This window comes from Dermacentor silvarum, chromosome 1, assembly GCF_013339745.2.
Source record: "Dermacentor silvarum isolate Dsil-2018 chromosome 1, BIME_Dsil_1.4, whole genome shotgun sequence".
Lineage (NCBI taxonomy): Eukaryota > Metazoa > Arthropoda > Arachnida > Ixodida > Ixodidae > Dermacentor > Dermacentor silvarum.
In genome coordinates, this window is record NC_051154.1 from 200,005,521 (window position 1) to 200,028,740 (window position 23,220).

The window sequence follows — 23,220 nt, forward strand, 5'->3', positions numbered from 1 at the left end:
AAAACGAGGTGAATAGCAGGTAACTTGAAAAAAAAAAAACATTTGTCGCAGTTCCAACCGAAAGGCGAAGCACCAATTGCGATAGCAAATTAGTCGAGAGCTATACGGAGTAAGGATAGTAGTTTTATCAGGTGTATAAACTTGGACATGCAGCAGCACCAGCAAAGCGCAGAACTGTTGTCGACGCCATCGGCGTTTTGCCCGCGTTCGCACCGAATGCGCGCGGCGTTTTTATATAAATACGCATTTAGTGCCGCAGCTAAACGTCACCTCCCCTCCCTCCCTCCCGGCCTTCCACAGCCTTTCGCGCGACGGAAAAAGTTGCGTTTGCTCTCTATATATGGAAAGGAGGAAAGAGACGCTTAATTCTGCAGCCCTTCAGGGAGCACGGCGCAGAACACGCGTTTGCTCTCCGACGTGCGTTCGCTCTCCGTGAAAGCGCGCGTCCCTCGCGCCCTTTCACTCGCACATACAGCGTCCGGAGCGCGGCGACGATTTCATCGCCGTTGACGTCATACGGAACCTCACGGCGACGGCGACGACGGCGGCGACGCCGACGGCAGAAATCTGCATTGGAGTGTCCATATAATTGATATCGCAATAAAAATAAGCTTTATTAAATTATAGAGTGTAACTTCCTAAAGCAACTCACGGGCAATAATAGAAGCCGTATATAGTGAGAGGCTCCAGGCACATAGTCACCTGGCGTTCCATAACGTGCACTCAAAGCACGGTACATGGGCGTTATTTCCTTGCGACGCCTTCTCGGCCACCTGACATTCGACCGTCCGATAATCCCCCAACGTACGTGAAAATCTCAGCACAATAAAGTTTTTCCGTTCCTCCTTGATCAGAACGCGCCCATCACAGTCGGGGATCCAACTAGCGACATTGCCCCAGTAGCAGAAATGCTTAATTAGCCGTTGCGTCACTCAGTTGGATAAGTTCTAGAGTTTTCTGCCGCCTCATAGCTGCATGCACAGATGCATGTGACCTACACAAACTGACTCCAAGTGTAACTTCATCGCGTCATTCATCTTCAACTAGTAACAACATGTATGGTTGTCTTCCTACCGTCCGCCTCAATACCGGCTACACGACTTGCTTCCTCTTTTAGAGCCAGGAGTTGGATGTATAAAAGTGAAGGTACCACTTACACACCATGTTCGTTCTGAATGTTAGTCTAATCGTGATATCGCTTCAGTGGCTGCAACTACAAGTTCTCTGGAATCTCCTGGAAGTTACTGGGGAGGAACAGCATGTCTTGAAATCAGAAAATCCTCCGCATTTGTAGTCACCTTGCCGGTCGTATGACAATTCAGTTTTCCCATTTCCACACTCTTTTAGGATATGCTAACATTTCCTTCCCACACCGCTTATGCTTCGTCCTATGCCCTAGTTCATCGTCGTTCATACCTGTACTTCCTCTTTTCAAGCGAAGCTTGTATTGCCTCACAAGTTCGGCTGTGGTGGTGGTGGTTTCACGCTAAAAAAAAAAAAAAAAAAAAAAACTCGGAGCACGCTTAAGCTTCACCTTTAAGAGTAGAACGCGATAGCGTTATTGGACGCGGTTGACGCTGACACCGACACCGGATTTTCTGCGATATGGGGCCCGATTAAAATTTAGAAAGGCTCGGTTTTCAACATGCCCCTCAATGTTGCCTAGAACCAAAGTACAGCGAAACACCATCAGAATTGGAGGACGCTTAAGCTTTGCCTTTAGGCAGTAGAACGCGATAGATTCAAAGATCCCTGGCTCCTTATCAGGACTTTTTCTCGTATATTCAAATTACAAACCGACCCTATCACGTCTGTACATGATGGTCAAGTCGTACTTTAGAATTTTTCTGACGGATTTTACTTTGAGAAATTCAATTTTTGTTCATTAACGTCATGCGGTACGCGAAGCTAGGGTCCGCCCGGTCAGGGTGGTTCGGCATGATTATTTCCGCCAGACGCCGATGCTTAACACCAACACCGACACCGACGCCGACGCCGAATTTTCTGCGACACGAGGCCCTTAACGCTGTCGCGTTAAGAAATCACCAGCCCTTCCCCTGTCGAGAAAATGGGGTAAGCGAAGCTTGTCGTGTGTGTATCTGACCTTCATGGTGATTTTCCTTATTTCTTTCTTTCTCTCTCTCTTTTTTTCTCTCTCTCTCTATTTCTTTCTTTCTCTCTCTATTTCTTTCTCTCCTTCTGTCTTTCTCCCTCTCTCTTTCTCCTTTTTTTTAAGCGAAGCTTTATAGGCTCATAAGTTTCGGCGGTGGTGCTGGTGGTGTCACGCTGTAAAGTGGGCCGATCCTGGTGACAGTGCAGAAAGGGTACAAGCTCAATGGCACATACCGGGACAAAAAAGAAAGCGAGAAGGAGAAAAAAAGAGAGAAAGAGAAAGAAGGTAAGAAAGAAAGAGAGAGATAAAGAGAGAGAAAAAGAAAATCACCAGCCCTACTCCTGTCGAGAAAATGGGGTAAGCAAAGGTTGTCGTGTGTACTCGACCTACTACTTTCCCTTACCTTTTCTACTACTTTTCGTTCCCTTTCGTGGTAATTTTTGTTCCCGTTCCTTTTGCTTTTGTTTTCTTTTCGTGCCACTTTTCCTTGCGTTGTACAGTGGTGAGCATGTTAGGGTGAACACCTCATTAGTATTCACGAGCCTATACCAGTTAATGTTTAGCACAAAATAGAGAAAACTATTATTTGTTTCATCGGCATCATCATTAGTCGTCGTATCCGGCACATTTCCCCCCTGAAGTAGAAGGTATGTTGAAGTTGTACCAATTTGAATACTAATGAGGTGTTCACCCTAACACTGCTCACCACTGTACGTTTCCTTCACTCGGTGTATACATTTAATAAACGCTCATGTTTTATTACCGTGACATGTCGTGAACTTTACGTTACACTGACGAAGGTCATACGCACACACGACAAGCTTCGCTTACCCCGATTTTCTCGACAGGGGAAGAGATGGTGAATTTTTTGTCCCTGGTATGTTCCATTGAGCATGGACCCTTTCTAGACTATCACCAGTATTGGCCCACTTTTTGCGTGACACCACCCCAATCACCGCCGACACTTGTGAGCCTGTAAGCTTCGCTTAAAACCCGCTTCTCCCAGAGTAGAGCAGGTGTGGGGAAAGCACTTTTCTCTTCTCTTCCTTTTCAAAACCACTCACACACACTCACTCACACACAAGCGAGCCGGCGCAGGATCACGTGACGCACAGCGCAATCAATCAGGGTCGTTTGGTGTGCCGCGGGGAAGGAAAGGGAAGGAAAGGTGGCTGGCGTGCGCTCCGCCGGGCTTCCCTCGCCTCAGATCAGTCTCGGCGTCCGGATGGGAAGGCCGCGCGTGGTGCGTTCTGCCGAGGAACAGGCTGCGTTTGTGCAATGGCGCCACGAACTCGCTCGGGAAACGACTCGTCGTCGACATGCCGATTCTAGCGTGAGGGTTCCGAAGCCCAGGCGAAACGCCAGCGAAGAGTCGTGGACACCGAGTTGCGGAAGTGCTATGTTGAGTCCAAACGTCAGCGAAGAGCCGCCGAGCCTGAGTTTAGGGCAAACGAAGCGGAACGCCTGCGACAGCGTCGTCTTGCTCTCCAGGAACCCGACAATGGTGGTGCGCACCTCGTAAGTACGGGAAAGTAGTAGGTCAGGTGCACACACGACAAGCTTCGCTTACCCCCATTTTCTCGACAGGGGAAGGGCTTGTGAGATTGTAAACAATATATATATATATATATATATATATATATATATATATATTGCTGCCTTCTGAAACAGCCTGAAAATTCCTTCAATAGCGACATCACATTGAGCAGCAATAATGTATGGCGCTTGACGCTGAAAAGCGTCAAGCTATATATATATATATATATATATATATATATATATAGTCAAGCTATATATATATATAGCTTTTCAGCGTCAAGCGCCATACATTATTACTGCTCAATGTGATGTCGCTATTGAAGGAATTTTCAGGCTGTTTCAGAAGGCAGGAATTTAATATAGCGAAGCGTATGATGGATGTGCATACTACATAGGACATTGTGATATTGCCCAACGAGGAAGACGCTCGAGGGAGCACATTTAGCTCAATCACAGATTGAAAGCCTGATTTGCTTGCCTGGTGTCCCATACGCTGAGCGAAAAGTCTGAGTAGCAAAATCAGCGTGTATAAACGTCTGTGTAATCCTCCTCCATAAGAAGAGGAGTTATTAACGCTGCATAGCTTTCTCTGGCTACTATGCGCTACTATGCGTTCTTGGACGATGTATCTTGCCTACAAGCGAGAGAGCGACACCAGAGCGCTGGTAGCAGCCCTTTCCTATGCTGCCGGCGCCGCTGCCCTGTCCCGCTCTGGAAGCAGCGGGAGAGGGCAGGGGTAGTGAGAGTGGAGGAGTGTAGTCATCTTCCACGCCGCTGATAGCTCCAACGGACACAACACAGACATACTGCATCTACTTTTACAGCCACTGTATTACTGCTACAGATGTGCTTACGACGGCTCTATTTCTCTACGGAATTTCGCTATAAAACAGTGCCTTCGTCACCCTCTGTTGCCGTGGCTTATAAAGTCGGCACTGTAAGATGATTTGTTCCAACAATGGTCTGTGATCAAGGCGAGCTAGCACAGTCGCGAGTGGTCATATTTATTCACTGCAGCGAGGACAGTCACGCAGAACATGATCAAGGGTTTACTCGCGACCACAGCCATCACAAATGGCGTTGTCGGCTCACGCAAATGCGATAAGAAAAAGACTGTGTAAAGGCTACCTCCTAGCCATAGCTGACAGGAGAGGGTAGTCTACGTCAGCACAGTCCAGATGGAAAGGTGGAGCTGAGAGTCCAGGTGGTGCAGCCGGTTGATTTGAAAACTTGGGGCACTCCACAGGGAGAACGTCATGTCTTGCACAAGCACTCGAGTTTTCTATCAGCATCTGACCTTGACAACTGTATTGATTCATGCGTGCTCTCTTCAAGAGCTGACCGAGCAGCGTCATCTGCGGGCTCGTTACTTATGACGCCGCAGTGACTTCAAAGCCACTGAAATGGTGGTACGTTTTTGGGCCGCGGTATGAATAAGTTCTCTAATCCGTTATTCCGCGTGGCAAACCAAGCGAAAAAAAAAATCTCTTATCTCTAACACTAGTTTGCTTGGCAGAATCTTATTAGGCTCGCGCCATTTTCGAGATATCCGCCTCTAAAATCTGCTAAAATATGCATTGTCGTTACACGTAATTTCACCCTGAACTGTTTGGCGACCGTTTTTTGGAAAGTGCTAACTGCACGTCCTACATATTGTTGCGTCCAAGCGCGTAAAAGGGACATGCGGACGTATGTATTTCATAGCACACTTTAAGGCCGCACATCTCGAAAGTGGTGTGAGGCTTACGATTTCTGCTAAGCAAACATGATTTCAGTACAGCTCCTCTGCAATTTCGCAGTTAGAAAATGTGTCCTACAAAGGAATAATTAAAAAGGTAATTATTGCATATATTTAATTATTAACCAGTACATTGCGATTTGCCGCGCAAGTAAGGTCAACTGGTTCTATAAGTACCCCTGCAAATCAGGAGCAGCGCTATGTGTCACAGGTGATCAGCTTATGAAAATATCTGTTCGAAATAAATAAAAAATCCAAACAAAGAAAATCAAAACGTATATAAGGTACCAGCTATCATGCATCGCGTTTTTAAAAAAGACGGGCTTTCCTGCGTGAAAATGAGCAAGTGCAAATAACCATTGTTCAGAGTCAAGTAAGCAGCCACCAGGAATTTCTGTGTTGGTGGTATGCAATTTAATCATTAATTGCAATTATCTATTTGTAATTACTGCTCTGAATGGCAAGCTGTCAATGAAGAACTTGTAGAAAATGGAATGAAAGTGAAACGTTAGTTCTGCCACTAACCGCTATGGAGCTTGTTTGAGGGTGCTACATATTATATATATATATATATATATATATATATATATATATATATATATATTGTAATAAAACTGCACTTAGTAGCTGCGCAACAGAAACTTTATTTTGTTCTGTATCACACTTCTTTATTCTCTTCCCATACCCGGCCCCTTGTCTTGCTTCAACTTCTATTTGCAGGCCGCCATAGGATTGCTTCATTCCCCCCAGCATTGTTGCATCCCTATTGGGATGATACTTGAATATATTTCCAATAGCAGCGGATTCCATGGTGTAATTGGGGCTAATTTACCATCTGGTATTTAAGTGTCCTTGTTGACTTGTCGTCTTCATCACATGAAATGGCCCGCTATAGGACGCGTTCAGGCTTGGCCCTCTTTTTACCAGCACGAAGTCACCGACGTGGACTGTTGGAAACGCTGTATTTTGTCCTCTTGCCGAAGTTTCTCTTTATTCTTTCAAGATACCTTGACGTACTATCTTCAGTTCTGGCTGCTTCTGTGAGCTTTATGTTCTTGGCAATGCCCAGGCTTAAATCCGCAGGCAGATAAGGTGGTTTCCCAGTTGCAGCGAATAGACGAGTGCATCCCAGGCCGGTTGTTTATAAGCGGCTGTGGTGAGCTACTGCCGCTTCCAGAGAGCATTTCCAACCACCAGGGAATGAAGGGTACATGCTAATGTATTGTTTGATGTCTCTGATAGCCTTTTCAGCTAGCCCATTTGCTGCGGGATGATAGGGTGCAGTGAACCGTAACTTAATGTTACACTTTTCAGCCCATTCCTGTAGCCGACGGCTTCAGAAGGCAGGTCCATTGTCGGCGACAATTACTTTTGTGTTGTCAAACATTTTCCGGTTCAAAAAAGAAAGTACGCTGTTGGCATCTTATTTACCAGGTCTTGCGGTAATCATCCTGGTGCACTCATCAACACACAACAGGAAGGCTTGTGTCTTCTTAACTCCTTCAGATTTTTTGCGTTGTTCTGCGAAGTCTAGATGAATAATCTCAAATGCGTGGTAGAATATTGTGGTATAACCATTTTTTGCATTGGTTGCTTTAATTTTACTTTGTTAATCTGGCATTTATAACATGATAGTACATATTCTTTTGTTTCTTGCTTCATACGAGGCCATGAGAACCTTTTTGTGAATTTCATATAGGTTCTCCAAAAGCCGTCATGGCCTCCTGATTCCGGGCTATCATGATACAGTTCCAATATTTTTGGAACCAATGATGTAGGAACTGCAACTCGTCTATTTTTAGTGCGTTGCAAAACCTCGTTTCCTTCAAGGTAGGTTCACAGCGCAACGCTAGCAGAGGGGACAGAAGAGGGAACAGCTAGAGCGCTGAACTTCCAACAGTTTATTTTCTCTCCAGAAAGCATCGCTATTTATACTGTCATACAATAGCACACCAACCATGCGCAGAACGCCACGACAAAACCACACAAAATTCAACGTGGTGATTCAACCTGTTTTGCGCGGTCTACATTGTACTTCTGTTCATTCAGCATTTCATTTATGCACGGCCCGTCTGTCCGATATAATATTTCCCACACGACAGGAGAATCCGGTAAACGACGTTGTCTGCACAATCTATAGGTTTCTTCTGGTGTGCGATATGGCCCTCTCGTTTGGGCCTAGATGCTGGGACGGTCATTTTGCATAGGTTACCTAGTTTTTCCGGGGCAGAGAACACAACTTTGACGTTCACACACTCAGCGACCTTTTTCAGATTATGCGCGTTTCTATGCAAGTACGGAATTACTGCAATTTTTTGCCTATCACGAGTCGGTCCATCTGGTTTTACATTTACCTTTGACAAGCATCTGCGCAGCAGGCCTTCAGCAACAGAGACCTGCATAAGGATTGGGTAGCCTGCTGAAGTTAACCTCTCAGATTGCTCACGAAAACTGTCGGCCATTTTGTGTTCGCAGGATTTTCTTAGGGAAATATTAAAACATGAACTAAAATGCCGCGTTTTATAAGTTTTGAATGCACGGAGTTAAAAGGAAGAAGAGGCTTGTTACCACGTGGGTAGTACATCCAGCAGTAACGCCCTTCGTGCAAAAGTACTAAGGGCGAAAACTTAGTACGAAAACTGTTGGAAGTTCAGCGCTCTGTTCCCTCTTCTGTCCCCTCCGCTAGCCTTGCGCTGTCAACCTACCTTGAAGCATGTTTTACCAACAAGCCCAATCTTACACCCTTCTCGGTTCCTTCCCATATCTTTGCAACATTGGCCAGTTCATGACTGTCTGGAAGCATAATGGCTAATCGCGACATTGCATCTGCATCCTTCATAGAAGCTCCCGGGCGATGAGCTACTTCAAAATCAAACTGCTGAAGTTCACCCACCCAACGGGCTATCTTTCCCTCCAGTTCGGCCATCTTCAATATTTACGTTAGTGCTGCGTGATCTGTGTATAGCTTTGCGCCTTAGAAATATGAACGGAAGTAGCCGACGGCTTTCAAAACGGCGAGAGCTTCTTTTTCTGTCGTGGTATAGTTCAATTCAGTTTTATTGAATGTGTAGCTGTAGTATCCAACTACACGGAGCTGTTGGTTTGGTGGTCGTGATGAGTCTCTCTGATACAAGACTGCTCCCGTTCCATAGTGTGATGCATCGGTGTTCAATTCGAAGGGCAGCGCAAAGTCTGGTAAGCACAAGATAGGATCAGAAGAAATGATTCGGGCCAGTTATCGGTAGGCGTCATCACATTATTCTGTCCAATAAAATGGAACATCCTTCTGCGTCAATCTTGTCAGGCAGCGACTTTTGAGAGCATAATCTTGAATTAACGCTCTGAAATGGCCCACCAAGCCTAGAAACACACGAAGTGAGTGCACATCGTACGGCTTTGCTAGTTTTGCAATACGAGCTACCGATTCTTCTTTCGTGTTCTTCGTTGTTCCGTGCAAAACTCTGCCAAGAAATGTTACCTTAGTTTTGAAGAACTCACTCTTCTTGAAATTAACTTTTACCTGAGGATCAGATAACGCTGCCAGAATATAAGCCAGGTGTTATTCATGCAACGTTTCACTTTTAGAGTATATGATAATGTCGTCTACGTAAACATTGCAGAAGAGTCCAATGTAGGGATTCAAAACTGTGTTCATCATCTTTTGAAACCAACTAGGTGAGTTTTTCCATCCAAAAGGAAGGCGATTGTATTCGTATATGCCAAATGAAGTCGTAAATCCGGTGTATGGCTTGGTGTCTTCTTGTAGTGGCACCTGCCAGAATCTCTTACACAGGTCTATGCGAGAAAAGCAGGTACAGCCTGCGGTTTCATCGATGATGTCGTCTATCCTCGACATTGGAAAAGGAATCAACAGGGTTTGGTTATTTACTGCTCTGTAATCCGTACATAGCCGCCAGATGCCGTCTTCCTTTGGAGCGGTGGTGATAGGTGAAGCAAAGGGAGACACCGATGGGCCGAATTACATTGGCATCTAACATCTTTTGAAGTTCTTCTTTTAGCCATTCCTTCTTTGCTCTCGTCAAGTTGTTTGGTTTTTTTCTTACAGCTGTTTTGTCGGACAGGTGAAATGGTACTTCGAACTTTGTTGTCGCCGGTGGATATCCTCCCAAGCAGACCAGTTCGGGGTAGAGTTGAGGTATTACACTGTCTTTCTTCAGCATCCGTAGGTGGTCTTCTGTTTGTTCAGACCGTGTTTGGCCATCATCTTGATTAACAGACACCGTATCGTCGCAATAAATGTTCAGTCTCAACAACTTCATGTCCGGACGAGATAAGAGGAGGTCGTACTCCCCAGTGTCTAAAACTAATGCAACCACTTCTGCCTCTTTAGATTGGTACTTTAATTTCAGGCGTGCCCACTCACAATACTCTCTCTTGCTTCCATCATACCCACGCACAAGAACCGACCTTCCTCGGAACACCTCTTGTGGGTTAGCGTTGCTTTTCTTAAGAATGGACACAGAAGCTCCGCTGTCTATAAGTGCTCTTATACGTTGTCCATTAACCTCAAGTTCGACGTGTAACAGACTCACAGAAATCAAACAAGCAGTCTTGTTTTTTTGTCATAGGGTCAGACTGATAACTCTCATTTATTATTTTTTTCTCTGTCTGGGCAAAATGCGTTCCTCAGGCAATGATTCTTTTTCTGCGGTATGCAACGACCTATGGTGACTTGCCTCTTGCGAAGACTTTGGTAGGCGTTTAGGAAACTATGTTCCTCGATGCTTCTGCCCCTTGAAGTTCCCGATGCGCATTTGTCGTCCTCTCCGTCCAATGTCAGGCGATCTCTTGAAGTGACTCCAGCAAAGCCTCGATAGTTTTTGGTGCTGCAGCTTGAAGTTGTCGCTGCAATTCCCGAGGTAGGGCATGTATTATCAGCGTTGTAGCAGAATTCGGTGGAAGTTCCGGCTCTGCAAGTGGACGTAGTCGGCGTTTTTCGAAGAAATACTCAAGCATTGCTCCAGACCTGTAGCGATGAAATATTGCTTGATCCCATTGCTCAAACGGGCTGCCACGAAATGACGAGACGAAGCTCTCCATCCATGTGCTCCATGCACCACAATGATCTCCCGTGATACGCAGCTCGTACCATTTTCTTGCTATGCCATTTAGAAAAGGGAGCATATGCTTCACGCTTCTTTCATCGGTGTCCCAGCCGTTTTGTTGACAGGCTTATTCAAAGAACGCAATCCAAGCTTCAGTATTTCCCTACAAACCATCGAACGTTTCAGGTTGCACAAACTCTGTAGGAACGCTTTCCTTGAGACTGAGAGCCGTGACAACAGTCTGAATCATTTCATTTAGCTGGGAAACTTGCTTTTGTTGAAGCTGAATTGCCTGAAGCATAGCAGATAGATCTGAATGGTAAGTTGCCTCCGATGCGGCTGACATTGTTCTCCACCAGCGGGAACTTGTTTTTTCATCCACTTTCATTTCTCGTATTGTATCATTTCTTTAATTTAATTAGTAAGTACAAAAGTTTTCCCCCTATATTGTCCTTTGTGTCATTGTTTGTTGGCGTCTTATGATATGATTAATAAAAATCGTGCCCTTCGGTTCCCATTCTTCTCGTCCAATATATATATATATATATATATATATATATATATATAACGCGATCAATTATTTTCGTTTTAGATGTATGTTCATGTAAAACGACGTCCCAAAGTACACACTTGCGGTCTAGCTGGCACGGAAGATTGTGGTCGCACAGCACAGTGGTGACAGCGAAACTGATAAGGAGCGCACGCTGCGCGCCCGGGCCGTTTGACATTTTTCGCTGCAGGTGGCATGCGGGACTGGCATCACAGCGCCCTCTCACCGATCTTTAGTTGTCTTTACAGTTGCAGAAAGAGAGATAGAGAGAGAGCGAAGTGATAAGGGAAAGGCAGGAAGGTTAACCAGGCTGAGTCCGGTTGGCTACCCTGCACTATTAAACTTTAGTTGATGGATAAGCACGTGTCCCATGGATGTTCTCTTTCGTGTCGTTTGCCTAAGTGCTACTGCTTGATATACGTCTTCACAATCTAGCCCAATTTGTGATAGTGTCCGCTTCGGACCTTTCGTCAGTTAGTGTAGTATCGCGCTTCCCATTTTACGGTATGAAGCGGAAGGCATTCTGCCACAGTACTCGAGTGACGTTCGGAGCAGAAGCATGATGATGCGCCCCACTTGGTATAAACTAACTTATAAGGTACTCGCTCAGCCACAGGACTCAACGTACTCACACACGGGTGCTGCTAGCCTTGCATCTGTAAGTTCTTTTTCTCTCTGTAGCTGTTTCCGGCTCTGTGTAAATTCTAAACTAACGCCCCTGCGTTTCGATAACTTTTTTTTGGTACCCCGTTACCTGGACAAGTAACCTTTCGCATTTCGTATACTGGTGACATCAGCTTATTTCCATGAATCTGTGGTGACTTCCAAATAAAAGAAATTAGGTGACCTTTACCATGCTTTGTAACAGTGACATCCTACGCAGTAGCCATTGTACGGACAATATTGAGACCGCAGTTTTACAGCACAATCGCTTCTGCTCTCCGACGGCGTTTTGATTTTCAATGGTAGGCATTGATAATGAGGAAGTGTTCACATATTTTTAAAAATATTTTGTTGCGATAGCAACTATATGGACACTCCATGCGCATTTCTGCCATCGGCGTCGCCGTGCCGTGAGGTTGCGTATAAAGTAGACGGGCGATAAAATCGCCACCGGGCGTCGAATGCTCGATGTGCGAGTGAAAGCGTGCGAGGGTGAGCCGGCGATCGTGGTTCAATTTCGCGTACGAAAAGGCGGGAAACGGGAAGGAAGCGCGCCGTCTTTCAGTCGCGCGCAACGCTCCGTGGGAGGGTAAGGAGGGGGGGGGGGGGGCTTGTTTTACTCCCCGCCACCCTAGCAACCGCGAGTGCCCGCCAAGCCGCAAGGCTGCGGGGGAGGAGGGCAGGGAGTGTGGAGGCCGCGTACTACCCCGCGCGCTCCCGCCTGGGTGGCTGTATCTTGAAAGCCATCCGCGAAGGGGGCAGAGTCCTTCCTCCCTGCGTTGTGTTTTCGCTGGTGGACGAAGGTCAATTTCTGGACGAAGGTCAATGCGAGCGGCTAGACGAAGGTCAATTCGCTCGCTGCTCCTACCTCGCTTACTCCCTACAGAATTTTGACAGCCAGTTTCCGCGGTCATCGAGTGAGATGCGTTCACGTTTACTTGAGCGCGAGTGACACCATGCTTGTTAATTTAGTATGCCTGTGTTTACAAGTTTATATGGCCGATAAAACTACTATCCTTACTTCGTATAGCTGTCCACCAATTTGCTATCGAAATCAATGCGTCGTCTTTCGGGCGGAACTGCGACTTTTTTTATACCACGCAAGCAGGAAATGCTTATTCCCCCCCCCCCCCCCCCATTTTTGTGACCGTTTCGTGCTGCGTCCGTCATGGGCTTCTGTTTATTTGCTTCTCTACACATCTACACGTTGATAACTAACAATTCGAGGACAGGATTGAGTAGGTCCAGCCATTATTTGCTACAATTGCCAGAGCTTTGGGCATTTAGCGAAGAACTGCAGGGGAAACACGCTGGAAAGTATGAGCAGAAGATCACCATTACAAGAACTGCAGATCAACACGACAACCAAAGTGCACGAACTACAATGATTCCCACACTGCATCATTTCCTGGTTGTCCATAGAACAAGGAAAGTTGACGACAACGCCACCGCGATCTTATTCACGGACGCATACTTCAGCGGGACGCTGCCCCTACCAACTTAAACGCCATGAACCCAGTGTACCAAAAGAAGAGTCTGGACATCACGCACCAGCAAGATGCATCTACCTCTAGCTACGCTAAAGTTATGAAGAATTCAGGTGTATAGAGGCAAACCTCCGAGCCCCGACCAACACATGTATGGGACGCCCGGAAACACCCCAAGGGAACATTTCAACCAGGAAAGGAGAGAACTGATTCCACCATCAAGTTTCGCGATACTTGGCACAACGGTAAGGGAACAGTGCAACCAGCAGGAGAGACAACACAGACAAACTGGGCTTTTTCCATTGAGAAACTCACTATTCTCATGCTTTTAACAGCCCTAAGAGCTACACTTGTCACAATTCTGCAAGCTAATATCTTTCCTGAAATCAAAGCGATCTTGTCAATGGAGCATTTGGTGATGCAAAACATGGTATTGAGTTGCCGAAGGCTCATAATAGGTAACTTCGTGAAAAACGCAGCTACACTTCAATTAAATGTTAACAGCCTGAGGTCCAAAAGTGCGGGTTTCCGAAAACTAGTGGCACAGCATGCCCTCCCTGTGCTGTGCCTATAGCGAAAGCAGGGGTGGTTAAAGACTATCGCTAAGCGAACTATATGTTGTTTACACATCATCTAGACATGCTGGTCTAAGTAGAGCGATGATCTTTGTGCGTAAAGACCTGCCATCAGTCAAATTAGGAGCGTCTATTTCTGATATTCCGGAATATGTGGCAATCGAAGTAAAAATCGGAAGCATGAGCATATCAGTAATCAGGGTGCATTTTGAGCCATCGACGAATCTTTCCTTGTTTGTTTTGATGCGGATTTTATGCGTGTTTAAGGACACTGTTATTATATGTGGTAATTTTAATGCATATAACGTTATGTGGGGAAGCAATTACTGTTACCGCGGTGGAAACATGCTGCGGAAGGCTAAAAGTGGCCGATTTCTGTTAAATGACGGCTCCATAACATTCTTATATGGGTACAACTACTCCAGCTGTCTCGATCTTACGCTAGGGTCGGGTGATCTCGCAAGTGGCATAGAGTGGAGAACAGATGTGGAGACAAAAAGTAACTACTTGACCGATACTTATCCGACATTGTTCTAAGGTACTATATTGGTCAGGCGACACAGCAACAGCCATTTAGGGCTCAAGCTTTAGCAAATAAAGTTCCAGAACCAAAAATTGCTAATATTTTTCGCAGAATATACTGCGTTCAGGGAGCGGTTTGAATACGGCAGTGTTTCAGAACTCAGCCGCAGGAGTAGAAGCACTAGTTACCTCCCACTATAATGACCTGAACCCGAAACTATATCAGTCATTTTCTAACGGGGAACTGGAATTTGCGCTTGAAACTTGTCGTAACTAGACTGCCGCAGGCCCAGATGGCATAATATAGAGCACGTTAACAAATCTTAGGCCCGCAGGAACGCCGCATGCAGGAAGTGCTCAATGACATTTGGGTCTATGAACGCCTCCCGGCTTCCTGGTAAACAGCGAGAGTAGTTCCAGTCGTGAAGCCTGGCAAGATAACTCTGCTTTCGGAATTTTTTCCACTCATCCTTACAAGCTGCTTCTGTAATTTGACGGAGAAAATGCTTGATGCCAAGCTTCAGTGATGGGTCGAAAATACCCAGAGGCTGTCCAATGACGTAGCGGGGTTCTGCAGACAGCGTTGCACCATGGACACTATCATGGACCTGATCGTGCATGTTGAGCACGAACGGCAATGTGTAAAATTACTGTTGTTATATTTTCCGATACTAAGGGGGCTTTTGATACAGCAAGTCACGTCCATTTTTTAGACAACCTACTTTAGTTAGGCATCAAGGCAGCCGCAATCACATCTTGCTACCTTCGTCAACAAGGACTTGAAATTTCATGCGTAAAGTGCGCAATGGTGGCATTCACCAGGAAGCCAATGTCTGCTTACGGGATATCAATTAACGGACAACTCATACCATACAGCAAAAGTCACAGGTTCTTGGGAATCGTAATTGACAGAGACCTGTCCTGGACTCCGCACGTGAATTACGTGAAAAAGCGGCTGACTGCTATCTGTCACCTGTTCAGGTTCCTTGCAGGAAAAAGTTGGGGAGTATCTATCTATACACGCCATGTTACAGCTGTACATGGTATTGTTCGTTGGATTCTTATGGTACAGCATGGCTGCAATATCCCACACCTGCAAGACTAACCTGCGTACGATTCAGAGCATTCAAGCCCAAGCCCTTAAGATATGTCTTGGCTTACCACGCAGTGCGTCAACGGCTGAAACCATTGCCATTGCGCAGGATTTCCCAATCGCGACGCACATTACCGTTGAGACGCATCTCAGACACTATGCTACGACCCCTTCCCACCACCTGGCGAGCCTCACTGCTGAAAGGCCCAGCTCGACATTTAGCGCTACTGTCAGTGCACATCGTGCCATCGTGCATCGTTTACTTCAAGCCAGCGTTTCCTCCGTGGTTTTTGAGCCGTCCACAAGTACATATAATGATTCCAGGACTACAGAAGAAGTCAGATCTACCGGCCCCTGCTCTACAACAACTGAGCTTACTCCTCTTTTATGAAATGTACAGCAACCACGGGCACATTTATACCGATGGATCGACTACTTCGTCCAGTTCTGGTGGTGCGGTAGTTATGCCAACGCGAGGAATAACACTGCGGTTCAAGACATCGCATGTCAAGACCTCTACGGCGGTAGAACTAACGGCTCTACGTCGTGCACTGTAATTCATTGATTCTGAAAGACCTAGAAAATGGGCTGTGTTTTCTGAATCAAAACTGGCATTTCAGTGCATGCAGTCAGTTCTCCGACGCTGGTATCATGACATACGAAATCGTAAAACTTCACAATCACCTCCAACAAATAGGCCCCGAGGTTGTCTTTCAATGGATACCTGGTCATTGTGGAATCAGTGGCAATAATTCCGCAGATAACGTTGCTCGCCCATCACTTCAAGAAGAGCACAGCGTTCCAATTCCGCTTTCGATGACAGACGCCGCAAGGCAGCTTCGACACCTTGCACGCAGTCTCTCACTGATCGAGTGGAACTCGCCAAACTTAAGACTTACACGACTGCATTGATTAAACCCCTCACTGCAACTCCAACCTCCATTCGGACTTCCTCGACGTGAAGCTTCTCTTCTCTGTCGCCTTTGGTTAGGAGTTGCCTTCACAAAGGCATACTCTACATTAATTGGAGTGACCGACAGTGCAGCATGCGAGGTCTGCGGCACCAACGAAACTATCGACCACCTGCTGTGCCACTGTCCACGATATGCCCCAGAAAGACAAAAACTTGCTAACGCGCTAAAGAAAAAAACTGGACAATCGGCCGCTTTCCGTGCAGGTGCTGCTGGAACACCGCCCCCATCGCTCGTCGGCCCATAAAGCGGTGAAGGCACTTTTGTGCTTCTTGATAACGACGGGCTTGTGTTAACGTCTGTGACTATTACTGCCATACCACACGCGTCAGTGAACTCACCGCTAATTTCCTTCTTTCCGTCCCTCCTCTCTCCCTGTCATCTTTGTATTCCCTTTCCCATTCTCCCGGTGTAGGGTAGCCAACCGGACGTTATTCTGGTTAACCTCCCTGCCTTCTGCTTTTCTCTTTCCTCCTTCCTACTTCTGACCGGTTTCTGCTTGGGATGGCAGATTTTCAAAATAAAAGATCAGTATTCATTAATACATCTGACAGAAAGAGCAGTGAGTTCAAAGTGACACACTGGGTTCCACAAGAAAGCGTGTTCAGTCATTTTCTATTTAATTGTAGCATGTCTCAGCTGCCTAATGTCTTGCCTGCCTCCCTGAGCTACTCAATATATGAGAACGACTTATGCATATTGATTTTTGAGCTGAAATATATATGTAATGCGACTGAGTCTGCAAGGAGGCCAAGATGTCAGCAATTAATTTTTAATTAGTTGAGGCAAAGCTCTCTCACGTGAAAATACCGCTGTGTCCCCGAACTCTCCAGCTAGAATTTGTAAATTGCAATATGTGCCATAAGCTAATTCGTTAAACGTAATTAGTAATTCTTTGTTAATTAGACAAACATGCATTTCAAATGTTTGTGCAAGTAATATCCGCCTCTTCGAGTAGACCAGCTCATATGCTAGAATTTTGCCATCTGCGACAGGCAGTTCAAAACAAATGTTTGAAAGTGCTCGCTGAAACACCCGGTATTTGCCTGTTATGTTGCTATTATGCCTGTAATTTCGTCTGTTTTAGGCGGCCAATTTTTTAAAAAGTGTTGTTTGCCTAAGAAAGAAAGATTAGCAGGCATCTTCCATCAAGCCAACCTTTCCTGCACACACATTTAATAAGAATAAGAACAATAATTATAGAAAGAGACAGACATGCATAAAGCGGGAAACAGAAAGAAAGGGTGAAGGAGAAAATGCACGTGACCAAAGTTCCACGTCAACCGGCCTGCAAGCCATTGCAATGGTCAATTGGAAGCCGTCAGGCGAATCAGAACAGCGCCGATGGCGGCGGCCATCTTTTGCACCGAGCGAAAACAATCCATCAGCTCGGCCATACATGTAGCGACAACAGGGAAGGAGGAAAAGCCAACATGTACTGCTGGCAGTTCTGTTATTACATGTCGGTGCAAAGGAAGATGGGCGAACAAAGGAAGGAAGCCGCAAAGATAACGAGACGCAACCAAAGACAGGGGAGAGCGTGAGAGAAAGGAAGGTGTCGAAGGCCTATGGGAACAAGAGGGGAAGTTGCGGTGTGCCGAGTAAAGAAAGAGAGACCGAAAGAGGAGGAGCTTTGGACGTCACCGGCCAGTATAAACAGGGAACCGGAGCGCAACTACGGCAGCCTTCTCGTGCATGGCCCGAGGGCTGTCAAGTCGAGATCCCTTCCTTCTCGGGCCTCCGGATGCTCCTTCCCGTGTCCCCAACCATCCCGACAGGCCAATTTTCCTGATCTGAGTGAGGAAATCCAGTTGCCGCTGTGACCGGTCTGCAGCGACCGACGCTCCCTGCGACGGGCGGCCTCTGCTCGCTCCACGTCGCTCCCCTTGCCCCCGCTTTAGGCGTACGGCTGCAAAATCCGAGGCGCCGAAGTGATCACGGTGCGCACTGCTGCGGCTTTTCATCGTAGTCGTTGCTGGTTCGACTATTCTTAGCTGTATGAAATGATACTAGCGCACACACTTTTCTTGTTTGTACAGTATTGGTCACCGCGGATCCACGCAGCTTGAAAGAAAAAGAAGCATTACTGAAACATACGGCCTTGGTTTTCGCACCGACGAAACTCCCCCTGAAGCCACAGAAATAACCCAGGGAGCGCTGATTGCGAGGCTACGAAGTAGGGATGTGTTGACGCTTTGCGCACAAACTAGGCATCGGCTTATTGGATGCCTCTTCAACTCTAGCTTCAGGAATGCCGATGCGTAGGTGCAGGGTTTCCAGCTACATCGGCTTGCACCGTGAAGCGGCGCATCAAATTTAAGCACTGCATGGCTATCCCATCACGGGGGTGGCTAAACGTGGCCTGTCTGAAGAAGAACAGCAGATTGGGCGAGTTCGTGGTTTTCCATGTTACGTGAAAACAGCGGTACCGACACAGGACACAGAAAAGAGAGTGGACACACAAACATGCACGTGTGTGTCCACTCTCCTTTTTCTGTTCGGTGTCGGTAGGGCTGTTTTTAAGTAACATGGGTGGCCTGTCTGTCATACGACTTGAAGCACAGCCTCATGTTTGTTAATAATTTTGGTGCACTTTGACTCAAGCGGGTGTCTATCAGCATAGCAGTAGTGACGAGAAATTGTTGCCATCAGAGACTTGTGGCGCTCTTGAGAGTTAACCTTCACAGAGCTTTTCTATGCCACCTTTTCTATGTGTGTACGAGCCCAAGTATCTTTTCTGTGGTATACTAAGTTTGCATTTCGCAGAAACAAGTAGGTAATGGATCTTTCTCTTCTTTTTTCCTGTTCTCTCACACTGTTTTACTTGCATAAACAGCAAAGTAGTAATGCGGGATTCCACAAGTGGTAGAGAACCAACAAAGGCGCAATGGCAAAGTTAACTGAGCCGGCGTCTAAACTGTGCACGCTCGACACTATTCTTGAAAGTTATAAGAACGTGCCCTTTGGGGCCATGCAACGTTGTGACAGTATTGGTGATATTCTATTCCGCCAGTTTAATGGCCACTCTGCTTATCGCGAACATTTAGCAGTGCGAAAATACGAAGGACAACACGAGAAGGTGACACAACAACTAGACGCTGTTAAACGTTCACCGTACTGGTATCTTTATAGCGTGATGGAATAATGGAAGTGACATATAATGTCTCCATAAAATAGGCCCGTAATAAAAGCCGAAGGTGGACCGATGCTGTTCGGTCGCTTAAGTCGCGTGGTATATACTGCGTTCGAATATCACACTGACGACGCATGTTGAAACACCTTTAATCCGGCAAATTTTTTTCGTTACTGACTTTTAAAACTAGATTTTGCGTTGTAAACGCAAAAAAAGCCAAGTTTCTGCCTGAAATTAATTTGTTGCAATTTCGAGTGGTCGCAGTCGTTCTACTCAAGAGCCTGTGCAAACGGTGTAGCGGAGTTTGCAAAGTATATCGTGCAAATTCGAGTACTGGCGACCGTGGCGAGTGGCGAACCACCGCACAATAGAACGGATGTCATTGTTCTTGACCAGCTTTGAAGATTACGCAGCTTCCAAAGTAATTTCTAGGAAATCTATAAAGCTAAACAAAAGAGCATGATTGAAGACGACGCACCTCCCACTTCTTGCACCTTCGCTATAGTTCAGCCTCCACGAGCATATAATAAAAAGTGCAAGCTTTCTCGAGAAAAGAGGAGTGATTGTTATGATTTGAGGATTTATTAGCGCAGTGCAAAGAAAATTAAGCAGAGAGTGCCGCCTATGGATGCCAACAGCCCTTTTGTATACGTTAAAATAAAGGGAGGACGATGTGTCTCTAGGTTATCCACGAATTGCGGAGATAGCTTCTTGGCGGTATAATAGATGTCATCTGTGTAACGAACGCAAGCGACCGAAGAGAAAGAAGCGATTTGCAATGGAACTGCGCGTATTGCTCTTCTTTCGGAGAAGCCCGATGTGCCTTGTCTGGCTTCCGGCTTGATGTCAACACTATATATCTTATGCGTCTGGGATTTCTGGTCTGCGAAGCAGCGCTTCACTCCTTATCGTGTGTTGTGTCCTAAGCCGGCTGTGCCGGTGACAAACACCCGTATGAGATGAGAAATTTGCTGAATTCTGATAATAGAAGCCATCTAAAGTGTCTGAAGACATGCATTTTCCTCCCTTGATGGCAAGCGATAACAAAGACGCGATGCGAATATCTTTCTTCTTCAGCACCTCGCGCACTGCGCCACCGCTTGTTCGCGAAGTTATCATTCCTGGTGCCAGCTGTTTCAGTTAGCTTGCCAAAAAACACCGATTACGGTGTTTTCAGTCGCAATAACAATGTCGATTTAGACTTTTTATTGTACATTCTAATGGCATTTTGCCCAATACTTACGGAACCAATTTACTACTCTCAACAATGTTAGCTTGAGGTTCGAATAAGCTTCTTCTTCTTTCTGGGGTTTTACGTGCCAAAACCAGTTCTGATTATGAGGCACGCCGTAGTGGAGGGCTCCGGATATCCTTTGACCACCTGGGGTTCTTTAACGTGCACTACAACGCAAGCACACGGGCGTTTTTGCATTTCGCCTCCATCGACTAAGCCCAATTGCCTTTATCCTAATATTCTTTACACCACAATATTTATTCGATAGCGCTCACGACCGTTTGCATAGTCAGTCGACATGGGGCAACCCTGCTTTATTAGCTATGATTAGGCTTTGTCGGCTATGGCTATTGCTTTAGAGACTATGGCCTTTACAAAAAAATTTCCCGTTCCCTATTGGAGTGGCTGACAGCGCTGCTTGTGATAACTGTAGCCGCGAGGAGACCCTTCGATACGTTTGGTGCAACTGTCCTCGATACAGCGTACAGAGACGACCACCAGCGACTGCGCTAGCTCGCATTGATCACATACCATTGACAGAAAAAATTATTTTGGAATGGGCCAACCTCATAAGCCATCACAGCAGACCTGCGCAAGCGAATTTAGCACTGACTAATGTTCACTGCTATCCTGTGCTGTGATAGTGACTGGCTGCGATTGTGTGCATGGGCTGCGTGTCTGTTTCTATATATGTTTACTTCTTATATGCATTCCACCCTCTGCCCCGCCCCTTAGTGTAGGTTAGCAAATCATATTTGTTTAACCTCCTTACCTTTCCCCTTTTTTCGTCTTCCGCTCTGCGCAGTCTTGTGGCAGTAGAGTTTGTGGGACACTTGCATTTAATTTATTAGCGCACCTTTAGAGAATTTTTGTTGTTTTAACAGCATCAATGTAAATACGTCTGTGTGAGCTAAGAACGGCTACCCTTGTGGTATACGGATGTTTTATTGTCCGGTGAACGCTATCTTCGCTGCGGCGTGCATGATTTGGAATGTGGCGTGCATGCAGCCCGCAAACAACCTCAGCTTTAAAAAACTGGGGCGTATCAACTTTCCGAACTGCAAGGCACCCGACGAGGCAGGAGACATTTGAACACTTTCTTTGGTCGTGCCCGAAATTTCAAGATAAAAAGGACGCTCTCGCGGAGAATCTGCGAAAAAAAAAAAAAAGCACCGTCCGCAGGCACGCTTGCAACAACTTGCGTTCCCCGAAGGATCAGCTATAGCCTGCAGAGAAACGTCACGTCTCCTGATCGCATTCTTAAGAGAGACTGATTTTATGGACATGTGGTGAAACACCGCGTTGACATTATAAGAGACGCTCGGGTGGAGCAATTGCTGGCCTTGTTCGCCAAGCTTAACCCACCCGTTGCTACAACCAAGCACCACCCCCACCACCTATACGTCGTGCTTATAATAATTATTAGCCCAATAAAACCCGAACATGTAAAAAAATTTGTCAATATCGACAGAAAAAAATAATAAAAATTGTGGCAGAACCAATATCACGATTAAGGTCGTCGCTAATGCGTCAGCATTGAATCAATATAACGACACAACGTATGGCCTCCATCGAAAGGAGTTATACAGGGTGTCCCAACTATCATGCACTAAGATTTTTAAATATGCAAATGGCCACGTAGCGGGACAGCACCAAGTTAATGTTGTTTAAAGTAGCTTTGAGATACTCAGATTATCTTTTGCGTTTCGCGTAATTACATAATTATACTTATTTAAGTAATAAACTTCTCAAATATTACAATTATATGAAAATTGTCAGTGAGAAAATTGGTCAGCAACATGAAAAACTCCCACTGCAGCTTTCCGTTGATGAATACACGATACATAAACTGTTTTTCCGAGCATGAAAGAATCCCGCGAATACACGCAAAGTACCTCGAGGCAAGTCGCGAGGCAATGTTGCGTTTATTCGCGGGCTTCATTCACGCTCGCAAAAACCCTTTTATGTAGCACGTATTGAGCAACAGGAAGCTGTATCGGGAGTCGGTCTACAATTTTCTCATTGACATTTTGCACGTAATGATAATATTTCATAAGTCGGTTAATTCATTAGAGACTAATTATGTAATTAGGTGGAAAGTAAAAAATAATATGAGTATCTCCAAGCAATCACAAACATTACCTTGGGTCTGTCTTGCTACGTGGCATTTGCATATTTTAAGATCTTGGCGCATGATAGTAGGGACACCCTGTATGTGAGTCGTGTGCTGCCGCGGGGCTCCTCCCTTCGCGCTTCTCTAAGAACACTCGCCGCCATCTAGCGCCGCCTCCGCGAGGCCTGCGCGAGGCCTCCGAAATGCATGGACGCCCCGGTGCGTTCAAATGCTCAGAAACGCGTCATGCGGCAAACGGGCTCCTCGATCGCGCTTCTTTGTGGACCCGCTGCGCCATCTAGGGGCAATTCCAAGAAGTCCACATGTGGCCTCCGAGACTAGAAGCGTGGCACGCCGGGGTCTGCGAACGCTGAGAATTGTTCCCTCGCTTGCTGTACACTCAGTAGCACATATAAAGTGACC